We start from the raw sequence: 12595 nt of genomic DNA on the forward strand, positions 1-12595 counted from the left end.
AATTTAGCAATCAATATTCTCCGAAATTACATTGGTAAAGTATAAAACCATGTAGTGTGATTATATGAGTCAAATTTAGATACGGTATATGGTTCTGAATTTTTAATGATATTAATACCAATGTAATTCGTGGTGACTCGTGCAACTTCAAACATACTAATAATTCAAATGCTAGAGATTTTTATACGACCGCAAACAAATTTTGCGGTCGTATATTGGTATGACGTTGGCGTCGTCGTCGTCGTCGTCGTCCGAAGAAACATTGGTTTTCGCACTCTAACTTAAGTTTAAGTGAATGGATCTCTATGAAATTTTACCATAAGGTTCAATACCACATAAGGAAGGTTGGGATTGATTTTGGGGGTTAAGATACCAACAGTTAAGGAATTAGGGGTCAAAAAATCCTGAAATGTACTGATTGAATTCTTTGAAATAGAATATTTATATAGAAAGCACATACATTCGGCAAAAAAAAACGTTCTTAAATTTGTCTTAAAATCATCAAATTTCCAGTATCAAGTACATAGATTTTTCAAATTATATGCTGTTGGTACATACATTTCCGTTTTAATGATGTAAAATGATAATAGGGTTACCGAATTACATCATACTTACGGTATACATCATTCAAAGTAGTGTTATAGGTGAAAGAATACCACAAAACGTCGAAAAAAGAGTAACGTTGTAAATTGTAAAACGTCGATTTTTGACGTTTTTCACTACCAGCTAGGTAACTAATTGGTTAATACACCAAAATGGAAGTCGGTTACCCTTTGATTATTTTACATCATTAAAACGGAAATTTACGCATTAACAACATATAGTTTTTTAAGAAATATCTATGTACTTGTGATTGGAGATTTGATGATTTAAAGACAAATGCAAGCTTATCTTATGTGCTTTTTATACAAATGTTCACCTATTTTGAAAGAATTTAATTAGTAATATTTCAGACAATTTAAGAGATAAATGCATTATTTTTTCTATTTTCATAGCTAAAGTTGTATGCAAAAATTTACTAAAATTTGTGACATAGCCCATTTACTGTTCTTTGACCTTAAACGGGCAATATTAAATCTTAAAAAGAATTGCCACCATATTGTGTTGTGGTTAACGAATTCTTATTACCTTAATTGTTACACAATCTTTTTTTGAATATAATGTTTTGTTGAAATAAAAAAATGTTGATGTGAAACCACTTGATATGGTAATTATGTTAGATTTCGAGTTTGAGTAATTTAAGGACAAGGTTCACTTTTGACAAAATATGGCTTTGAATTTCAAGTTAATCAACTTTATCATAAAATATCAAAAAGGTCCACATTTTTGTTTTTTACGGATCTTTTTCAAATGTCTTAATCCTAAGGAAAATAAATCTCTTTATGAAAGTACATTAAAAGGCTCAGAAGTGTGCACTGTTTAGAGATCTTGTCGAAATACGATGATTTTTTTGCATTTTTCATACCTAAAAGCTTTAGATGAACCTTGGCCACAGCCTACGATCCAACAGGTGCTTATGTTAACATAGAATAACTTGACACAAAAACATTCTGGATCGGAGATGACTGCCAAAGTAAATAATGCTATAAACTGTGATAAATTATGGACTTTTTTTTACCCAAAACTAACGATTAAACACAAATTATGAATAAGTAGGGGTCTTATATCAAAATTTATAATTTGAGGTGCCACAAAAACAATTTCTTTTGTATAAATAGTAATATAACAACTAATTATATGTGAAATTTTTAGTACTTTGGCCTGATTTAAAAAAAAACTTCCAATCTCAGGGCCAATTTGAGCTTTGTGAACCAACTCCTTTCAACAACCAAAAATATTTCAGAAAGCTCTTGAAACAAATACACCTGACCACTAATAAGAAAATTGTATAAAATGTTAATGGTTTGTGTTGTAAATTATCATGACAAGTGACAATACGCTGTTGTTTAACTTGATGGATACTTTTGTATAAATTTCAAAAGTTAATATACACTTTTATCTTACAAGTTCAATAGAAAGGTTTTTAAAATAATCTCGTTTTGGTGTGTGTATTCTTGTTAAAGATGCTCGCAATTGAACAAAAATTGATTATACAATTGTTGTTATTTTTTAAAACCGGTACATTGACATCTTTTCTCTAATAATAATAATAATAGGTTAAACAACACAATATTACAGATCCAGAAGTAACATACACTTGGAAATGTAATAGATCAGTATCAAAATAATAAGGTTATGGGTCAAGGGATGTAACAACATAATTTTGCAGATTCAGAAATGCCAAACATTTGAAGATCTGAGCTTTGAAAGGTTAAGGGACAACATAATGTAATAGATCGTGAAATGCAAATCACATGGAAATGTAATATTAGTTACATAGTGTGCTAGTGTCCTAATACGATATATATGGGGTCAGTAAATTCCATATGTGGTGAGAGCGAAGCTCGAATCCCCATATGGAATTTACTGACCACATATATATCGTATTAGGTCAGCAGCACACTGTGCAATGAATTTCTTTTACCGACTATCTTAACATGTGGTATTTAGACTAGTGGCCTATCACCTATCAAAGTGATTAAGTCTTCAATACTTAGTACTAGAGATTTACAATAACTGTCAGACTCCTAGTCCGAGTACGAGTACGTCTACAAATCATACAGGTAAGGTATAGGGGTGATCTCAAAATAATGTGTACGTTAATTAATTTTACCATGCTCAATCTTTGTGTGTTGATAGGATAAATTTCTCAAATCAATTGAGTTTTTTTTTTACTGAAGGGCAGAAATCGGCTTTTTCGTGTAAGCTCACTAACAGATATGTTCAGAATTCAAAAATTTGTACAACAAATATTTCTTGCTCCAGTTATATGATATTTTTTTACCGATTACATTAAAAAAACAACCCCTTTTCAAGTTTAAAAAATGGTCCTTTCACAACTGACGAATACTTTAAAAGGGAATTGGATAATACTATTGAACAATCTTTTTTTATTTTTTTGTTTTGGGGCTATTTGTTCCCACTGTGTATAGTATTAGAGAATAGCACGGAGCCCCTTAAGTGCTATGTAAATATGAATATTTTTATTTGCCGGAGATTTAATCTGGTGCGCACCAGTTTAAAAAATCGTGCGCACGACTTTAAAAAATGGTGCGCCAGACCTTTAAACTCGTGCGTACAAAATCAAACTCGTGCGCAAGTTCGTATCAAGTCAGTCAAACTTTGTTTGAAAGTTATGCACACGAGTTTGAAAGTCGTGCGAACCAATTTTAAAATGTCGTGCGCACGAGTTCAAAAGTCGTGCTCATGAGTTTCGAAGTCGTGCGCACGAGTTTCGAAGTTGTGCGCACCAGTTGTAAAGTAGTGCGCACGATTTTTTAAACTGGTGCGCACCAGATTAAATCTCTTTCAAACGAAAATATTTGTATTTACATGGGTCATTGAAGGGGCTCTGTAGTAATGCATACTCCTGTTCAAATTGATTTTGATAAGAATAAAAAAGAACAGAGTTCCAATTTCCCCACGTTTCACATATTTTATCTGTCCAAGGGCAATACCAAATTTTATAAATATCAGGCAAGAATTGTACACGTGAGAGCAATCACAGTGCAATTTTCTGTAGAATTTGTATCTCCAAGAGATATATCTCTTTTAAAAATAGTTGATCAACACTGATTTCGAAGTGTCTGTGACACGCCTGATATACACCGTTGATATACATTTTATAAAAATCTGACAAGATTTGAACATGCAGACAAAGAAAATCGAGATGAATTTTTCTGAATGATTGTTTTACAGGTGCAAGAATAATCTAAATCAACTCCGAGGCTTTTAAACAATTTTGGAACCTATTCTGTAATAAATGTTTTATATCTTTCATGGTTACTGCGAACCAATTGCATTAAAGATCCTTTGTTTCTTTTTGTTTTTTTGTTTGTTTTTTTTTTTTGGGGGGGGGGGGGGGGTAGTTTTTTGTAGCTTCAAGATTTACAAGAGCATCATAAATATTACACACTTAAAGTCATGGTTAAAGTTTGCGGTAGTTATTGTTTTGTCAATAGCCGAAAACAACTTTTTAATTAATACTATAAAGATTAAATAAAAGTATTGTTTAACATGAATGTAAGTACAATGTCAGTGTACAGTTTGTATAAAGTTTCTTCCTAATTTGGACAACACTTTTAGGGCACACCCGTACCACTTCGACTGGCTTCCCTTTGGGCAGAGGTACTACTTCCAATCGCGTCGGGAATGCCGTAAAGTGGTTTACTGTCGCAAAATTTCTTGGCAATGTTGGTTTAACTGGAAATGGTGTTAAGAAGGATTTATGTTCTTTGTATCTTACTTCTTTTAAGTTTAATTTTCTGTAGGTTCTAAATAGTACTGGAAATCTATCTTGGCTTTTTTGTGTCATCTCCATTTACTCTTGAAAGATCCTTTTTATGGTTTCACACTTAAACAATTTTACATTTAATTTTCTGATGGCACGGAATGATGGTACATATAAATCTTGATATGTTCCGGCTGAACCCCTGCATCCCCGGATCCGCCTATACCACACAGCGCCGACCCCATGGCCATCTCTACACCAAGCAAGAACGAAGAATTCCAAGAAGCCAACAAACAACTGATACCATCAATAACTGCTGAAAAACCACCAAACAAAAGGAAAATTGTATGAAGAATAAACAGAGGATTACATTCCTAAAACAGGACTGCCAATATATCAAGATTTATATGTACCATCATTCCGTGCCATCAGAAAATTAAATGTAAAATTGTTTAAGTGTGAAACCATAAAAAGGATCTTTCAAGAGTAAATGGAGATGACACAAAAAAGCCAAGATAGATTTCCAGTACTATTTAGAACCTACAGAAAATTAAACTTAAAAGAAGTAAGATACAAAGAACATAAATCCTTCTTAACACCATTTCCAGTTAAACCAACATTGCCAAGAAATTTTGCGACAGTAAACCACTTTACGGCATTCCCGACGCGATTGAGAGTAGTACCTCTGGCCAAAGGGAAGCCAGTCGAAGTGGTACGGGTGAGCCCTAAAAGTGTTGTCCAAATTAGGAAGAAACTTTATACAAACTGTACACTGACATTGTACTTACATTCATGTTAAACAATAATTTTATTTAAAAACACATTTTATTTATACACTTACCATTAGAATAGTTTACAACCATTTTTAAGATAAAGACAATTAGAACAATTATAGATTAACTCTGAATTTAGTAACTTCATTTGCATTGTACTATGTTTGATTCATTTTCTGTTCAACATTACATAATGATATAGAGTATCCTATAGCAACGTCAACAATGGACAATTAAGACGTCATATACAAGATGCCAGTTTTTTGTACTTCAGGGGTTCTAATTTTGTATATTTTGTCCTGATGACGCCGATCTAATCGGCGAAACATGTCGACAATAAAAGATGTAGTTTACTTAAGTGTTGTTGTCAATGTAGCGGTATTTGAATTTTAAACTGAAAACCCTGCATACCATCTGGTATCCACTTAAGGGAACTCTACCAGCACAAAATATAGGAGGCGTTGGTTCAGCAGCTCTTTATTTATAAAGATTAAAGTACAATGTTTAAAATAATTTTATTATTTTGAGATCGCCCCCGTAATTTTAGCTGTCTTACTCCGACTCGTATTCGGACTTGGGTCGGAGTCATGCACTTATTGTAAATATCTACTAAGAACGTACTTCCATTGACCTACATGTATACAAAAACAAATGCCAACAATAACAACTTGTTAGCTTAAAATGTGTTCTAGAACCATTCTAGAACCTGCCATTATAGTGACTTCTGAACAACTGACTTAGTAATACAATTTATACTAGTACAACAGGAAACACTTCTTATTCAGCTATGAGTGTTTTTATTTTTGAAAAAAAAGTCTATATCTTCTATATCCTTGTATCACAAACCATTAAAAATATTGAAGATTCTGTACTTCAAGAAATTAATTATTTGTAAAACTGAATCCAGCAATCGTTAGTAGATTAATTTGCTAAAGCATTACATGTACTATCAATGTATTTTTCAGTTTATTGCTGCGGTTCTGGGTGAACATAATCAAGAATCCGGACTTTGTTTTTGATATCCACAAGACCAATATAGTAGATTCATGCCTGTCTGTGGTAGCTCAATGTTTTATGGATAGTTGCTCAACATCAGATCAGAATTTGAGTAAGGTAAGGTATTCAAAAACTTAAATAATAGTTTATATTTTTATGCGCTTATCATCAAGATGCATGAAGTTCTAACAATGGCGACATGTTTGTCATTCTGATATTTGTTTTCTTTATGCCTGCGGAAACTGAAATGATTTTTGGCACGTTAGTGTATAAAGATAATATATACAGATGGAGTTTGCATGTTAGTCAGGTTGACTTTTTTTAATTATTGCCCTTGGACCTTAAAAAATAACATGCTATAGAAAACAGTTGATTTTTACAATTTAAATTATCGAACACATTAAAAAACAGTTTCGAGTCAGTTAAATATATTTGTCTGTTCATACTGTGGAAATTTCTAACAGATTGATGTTTCTTCAATGGATATGTTGAAAACATGTGCAGTGGCTTTAATCAGACCTTCAATTTGTTTTAGGATTCCCCATCAAATAAATCATTATTTGCCAAAGATATTCCAGTGTTCAAGATATCTGTGTCAAAGTATTTGAGGACATACAGAGAATGCCTGCAGTGAGTGACCAGGACCTCAATACCCATCTAGCTGAAGTGTCTAGGATATGTTTATATATATATATTATATATTGTAATATATTATGTCAACATTGAACTTTTGTATGCTTTACAATTTGCGGCACATGATAATTAAAATAGGGACAAAAAGTGAAAAGTGTGAAATGGTTTCTGGAATGACGCAATTACAGCGATTGCACTTTCAATATATTTCTTTAATCATGTATGTATAAAAAAGATTCCTATGTTAAACTATTTTTGTTTTAGGTACATTGATGAGAATTAATGATCTTTCTGTTTATAAATACAAATCTTTATAACAAAATTTGATATTATTTTCCTGGATATGTATGTAAATTTTTACATTATTTTTTCAGTTGACTACTTTTTTTAAAATTTTTACAGATGAGCACACATTACTTCACCAAAGACAATGCATTGTTGGAATTGTATAGCTATGTACAGAAATACAGTAATGAGGTTAGTTACCTAAATTACTTAAAAATCCATAATTTACTGGTATGACTGATAGATGGTAAGGTTTTAGCCAGAATTAAGTTGTATAGAAAGTTCAGTAAAGGACAACATTATTTTGAAAAAAAAAACATTTTCCATTTTTAAATTTCTTGATAAAGTTTGTTTAAGAAGGACAAAAAGTAGTTTTGAAAACAAATGAAGACAGTTAAACAATACGTATTAGAAAAGGTAAATAGTAAGCTATTCCAAGGAAGTCCTATTAAAATAATCGAATAGCCAGCAACTTCCTATTAAGCTTTTAACAGTTTTTTTGTGTACTCAACGAAGTCACAGAGGCGAGATTTAGGTATGCTGTTTTTAGCGGCAGCCTCTGTTTAACCATTTAAAAAGTTTGTGATTAGGTTAGTTTAAGGGGAACCACTAGTTGAAGGTCAATAATATTTGGTATTCAGTCGTACTAGCATTGACAGATCTCATTAGCATGCAGATTATTTGGCCTGCCCTCTTAGTCATGGTCTATAGACTTTGAAACTTTTGTTTAGTTTAATTTTTGAATATTGTGTTTTTTCTTCAAAGAGAATATCCAATGCAGTTACTTTGTCTAACGGTTCATATATATTTGGTCTTTTGAATCGTTGTATGATGAACATGCCTGTCTGACAGGTAAACTGACCTTTGTTTCATTTGGATAGTATAGAGATAAATGTTCTGCTTTCATGCTTGTCATACAACCTGGTTTGTTATTGAGTTATGAATCTTGCTGCTCTATTTTGAACGTTTACTATTTTGTCCTGTAACTAAGTCTGATTAGGGTCCCATTCAATGCTCACATATTCTAGGACGGGTCGAATAAGACCCTTGTACGGCTGTATTTCACCTATATAGGACAGGATAACAAGATTTCGTTTTAACAACCAAAGGGTTTTCTAAGATGTTTTTGCATATATCCTTAATGAGTTTTCCCTAATGTAAACTATTTCAGGTGCTCACTCAAAGGCATTTTATTGATACCAAGAATTCCAGAGCTAAATCTTTTGCGTTTTTGCCTGATATTTCAAATTTAAACAGTTGAGCTATTCAGGCTCTGAGGAATCTCTTGTAGCTCCAATCAGTATTCGTGTTATTTTCCTTTAGACTACAGGCAGTAGTATGCAAATAGCCTTATCTCCGATGTCGCATGAGCCTCTATGTCGTTGAAATGAACGAGGATTGTTCACTGTTGGACGCCTAAAAGTACAGCTGAATTGCCACATTTCGAAACACTAAAGTTTGTCTAGCCTCAGGCATAAATTACCTTAGTCGTATTTGGGACAACTTTTCGGACTTTTCGTTTTTTTATAAGGCATCGGCTATGATTACCCGCAAAAAGTAACAATAAGAAATAATTATTGTTACTTCCGAGAAGAATTGGGTAAATGAATTTCCGCACAGAACACTGGACACTTTTAATTTGCAAAACACTCATTTGCAAATCCGCCGCCGCCTCTCCTTACACCTACAGTGTCGTGTATATAACCAAAATGTGCAGAATTACATGGGATTCAATAATTTCATTGCTTTTCTGCTGTTATTATTATATATATTTTGTAATTTGATTTAGAAAAACATGGGATTTTCAATATCCCATGGGATATGGCAAATCCCATGGGATTGACCATTATCCCATGGGATTTTGGTTAAATCCCATAGGATTTTTTTGGGTCCCATGGGATAATTGTAGTCCCATGGGATATTTGTTGTCCCATGGGACCAAAAAAATCCCATGGGACTATAATATTCCATGGGATTTTTAATATCCCATGGGACAAAATAAAATCCTATGGAATTCAAATTATTAATATACAGTAATGTGTATGTTACAATGAATTCTGTTTGGTAGTAAAAAGTTTATAATATAAATATTAGTGTTTTTTGGGTTTTTTCATTTTGTCACAAACATGTTTTTAATTTGTTTATATGACAATAAAGATTATTATTATTTTGGAAAGTATAATAATTTTTAAAGTTAAAAAATAAAATCCTTTAACTGAAATAAAATGACATGTCTTAATAAAAAAAAAAAATATTGATTTGAAATCTTTGTCTTGTTTGTTTTATTATGAAAAATAGAACTGAAAAAAATATTTCATATTCTGACTGAATAAATTGACCCAGCACAGTTAATAGTTTACTCTTTTAATGAGGTAAAGTTTTCTTTGTTATAGTTCCATTGCAATACATGAATATGCAAACAATTTGAATCTTATACCTTTGTGGTGTTCATAATATTACGTTTATATTTGCAAATTTATAAAATAAACACTTTTCCTGTTAAGTTTTAGTTTTCTTGTTTCAGCTTGCTATGTACAATTATTCAGTCCACTACATAAGAGTCAAGTAAATAAATTATTTCATCCACTAGAATATTCCTACAATTCTTAGACAAAACATTTTTGCAATCTGTTCTTCAAAAATCCTCCTCCGTACATCTTTATTGGATGGAGCGATTTAAATGAGTGGACAAAGCAAGCTCATTTGGACAACAAATTTCTAATATATTTTTTCATTCCTCCCTTCTTTCAATTGATAATTACGTTGTTGCATTTACATGATTTAGTTCTTGACGTGCATCTATGATCATGATAATATGACTCCTTTTTGTTTATAGTCATTATGTTGAAATTTCCTCTTTCTTGTGTAGGAAAAAAACACATTCCATTTCAAATTAATAAAAAAGTCACACTATATAGAAAAATATCAACTTTAAGTTTTCTGTTCAGTATTGACCTGTTGAATGATGATCATGAAAACCAAGATGTCTGACCTACAAATACACAAAACTCAAAAATTATAAATGAAGAGAAATACAGCAATAAAATGGCTACTTTATCATGTTTATGTACAATTTGATAAAACTTTCATTTGAATATTTAAAATTGTAAGTACTCTTATTTCAGTGCTTTGTGTCTATGGTTTTCATATTAGTTGTTTTTGTGCCTTGTTGCAGTCTTTTGAGTTAAGCCAATTGCAACAAATGTTTACAGTTTGTTCAAAGGTTGTGCTGTTATTAAAACCACTGTCCTAGGTTAGGGGTGGGATGGGTGCTCACAAAATGTTTATTTTATTAGTTGATATTTGCTATGAATTAGCTGTCAGTAACTGTGAGTACTAATAGATCTGTATGTTGAGTCTTTTTTGTTACAGGGAAAGAATAAATGTCCAGCCACATCTGGTCTGTGTTTTTGGTAGCTGTTTTTCTGCTTTGTTGCATTCTAATGAGTTAATAAAATTGAGAATGAAAACGGGAACTGATTTTATAGTTTTTATATTGAACTGACACTTATACCACTGTCCTTAATTAGAGGGGGATTTGGTGCCAGCACACATGTTAAACCATGCCACATTTTTAAGTGTCTGTCCCAAGTCAGGGGCCTGTTATTCAGTGGTTGTCAATTGTTGCTATATATCATATTTGTTTTTTGTTTATTGTTTTGTGCAAAGATCAGGCACTTAGCTTTCGCCTTTGTGGTGTATCCCCCAAGCATGTTTAGTATGGATAGACATTATGCCCTTTTTAAATGACGCCATGCCCTTTTTGAATTGTTTTACATTTGTTTTTTTGAATTTCATGGCCTTTTATAGATTACTATGCAGTATATGGTTTGCTCATTGTCGAAGGCTGTACAGTGAACTAATTTTGTTAAATTTCATGTCATTTGATCCTTATTGGAGAAAAGTCTCATTGGCAATCATACCACTTCTTATTTTCATATCAACCCTGCCATATTTTGCCTGTCCGAAATCAGGAGCCTGTACATAGTTCAGTGGTTGATGTTGGTTCACGTCCGTCATATTTGTTTTTTCATAACTTGTTCATTTTTATGATTTAGTCTGGTATATTTGAAGTTTGAATTGATGTTTTGTTCCAAATTTTGTTTGTGGTGTCTTTTATAGATGACTATGTCATGTAAAGGTTATGAGTTTTCTCATTATTTACAGGTCATCATTGGCCTCTAATAAGTAATTGCATTGCTTTCATCCACTTAATTGAACTCTGGTGGATAGTTTTCTCATTTACCATACCACATCTTATTTTCATAATAATCATTATTCAAGGCAATAACTTTTATAGAAGTGGACTTACCATTTAGGCTTTGTTGACATCTGAAATCTATTTTTGTTGATAATCTCTTTTGTTTATAGTTTCCCTTTATCTTTAATGTTCTTGCCCTACACATAAAAGGGTAAACATTATCATTTAATGACAATAACTACTATTACATAATTAGTAGGCAACTAACAATTTTGGATCATTTGTATATCTTGTCATGCTCATCATTTTTTTTGTTTAATATTATCAATATTCTATGAAAATGAGGTCACAGTAACATTAACCTTGGCAGACAGACAACTTCTTATTTTTATATGACACCTTGCAGTCATTCCATACACTTACAAGTAGACATATGCTTATAATATCTGATAAAAAAAAAAAACCAAGAAAACTTAGCATTGACCAAAGAACCATAAAATACGGTCATGGTTATATAAATCTGCCAGACAGACATGCACACCTTACAATCGTTACATCCGCCAAATATAATTTACCTGTTGCTTAAAGCATATGATAAACTGACAAAACAATGCAAACTTTTCATTGACCAATGAACCATGAAAATGAGGTCAAGGTCATATAAAACATGCCAGACAGACATGTGCATCTTACAATCATTCCATTCACCAAATATAGGGGCCTTATTGCTTACAGTATACGAAAAATAGACCAAACCACAAAAACTAAACATTGTCCAATGTACTATGAAAATAAAGTCAAGGTAAGACGAAACTTCTCAGTCAAACATATCATGATATGCACCTTACTATCATTCCATACACCAAATATAGTTGACCTATTGCTAATTTGAAAATAAGAAAATAGAAAAACTGACCAAAAAACAAAAAAATAACATTGAGCAATGAACCATAAAAATGAGGTCAAGGTCGAATAAAACATGCCAGACTAACATGTACATCCTTAAAAATTTTCATACACCAAATATACTTGACATGTTGCATACAGTATTAGAATAAAATGCTCCGCTGGGTGCAGCTTGATACGACCGCAGAGTTAGAACCCTGAACAGTTGGGGCAAGTATGGACACAACATTCAAGCTTGATACAGCTCTGAATTTGGATTGCGATTAAATATTTGACACAGCATAGGTTTCTGACACAGAATGAATGTGGTCTAAGAACTTAAAATTTTTTTAATTTACCTATTATGGTCCAATATCCAAAATCTAAATACATACACGGTTAGATTCAGCATATCAAAGAACCCCAAGAATTCAATTTTTGTTAAAATCAAACTAAGTTTAATTTTGAACCCTTTGGACCTTAATGTAGACC

At 32.1% G+C, this 12595-nt stretch overlaps 1 long non-coding RNA gene across 1 annotated transcript; it reads right to left on the reverse strand.

Annotated features, from left to right (window-relative positions):
* Positions 1-9365: 9365 nt before the first annotated feature.
* Positions 9366-11475, reverse strand: LOC127703765 (uncharacterized). Its single transcript, XR_007983032.1, has 2 exons — positions 11330-11475; positions 9366-10009 (listed from the first exon to the last, which is right to left on the reverse strand). It is a non-coding gene; the product is annotated as an uncharacterized LOC127703765 (long non-coding RNA).
* Between the last annotated feature and the right edge of the window lie 1120 nt (positions 11476-12595).

The sequence above is a fragment of the Mytilus californianus genome, unplaced genomic scaffold (assembly GCF_021869535.1).
Source record: "Mytilus californianus isolate M0D057914Y unplaced genomic scaffold, xbMytCali1.0.p SCAF_1, whole genome shotgun sequence".
Taxonomy (NCBI): Eukaryota; Metazoa; Mollusca; class Bivalvia; order Mytilida; family Mytilidae; genus Mytilus; species Mytilus californianus.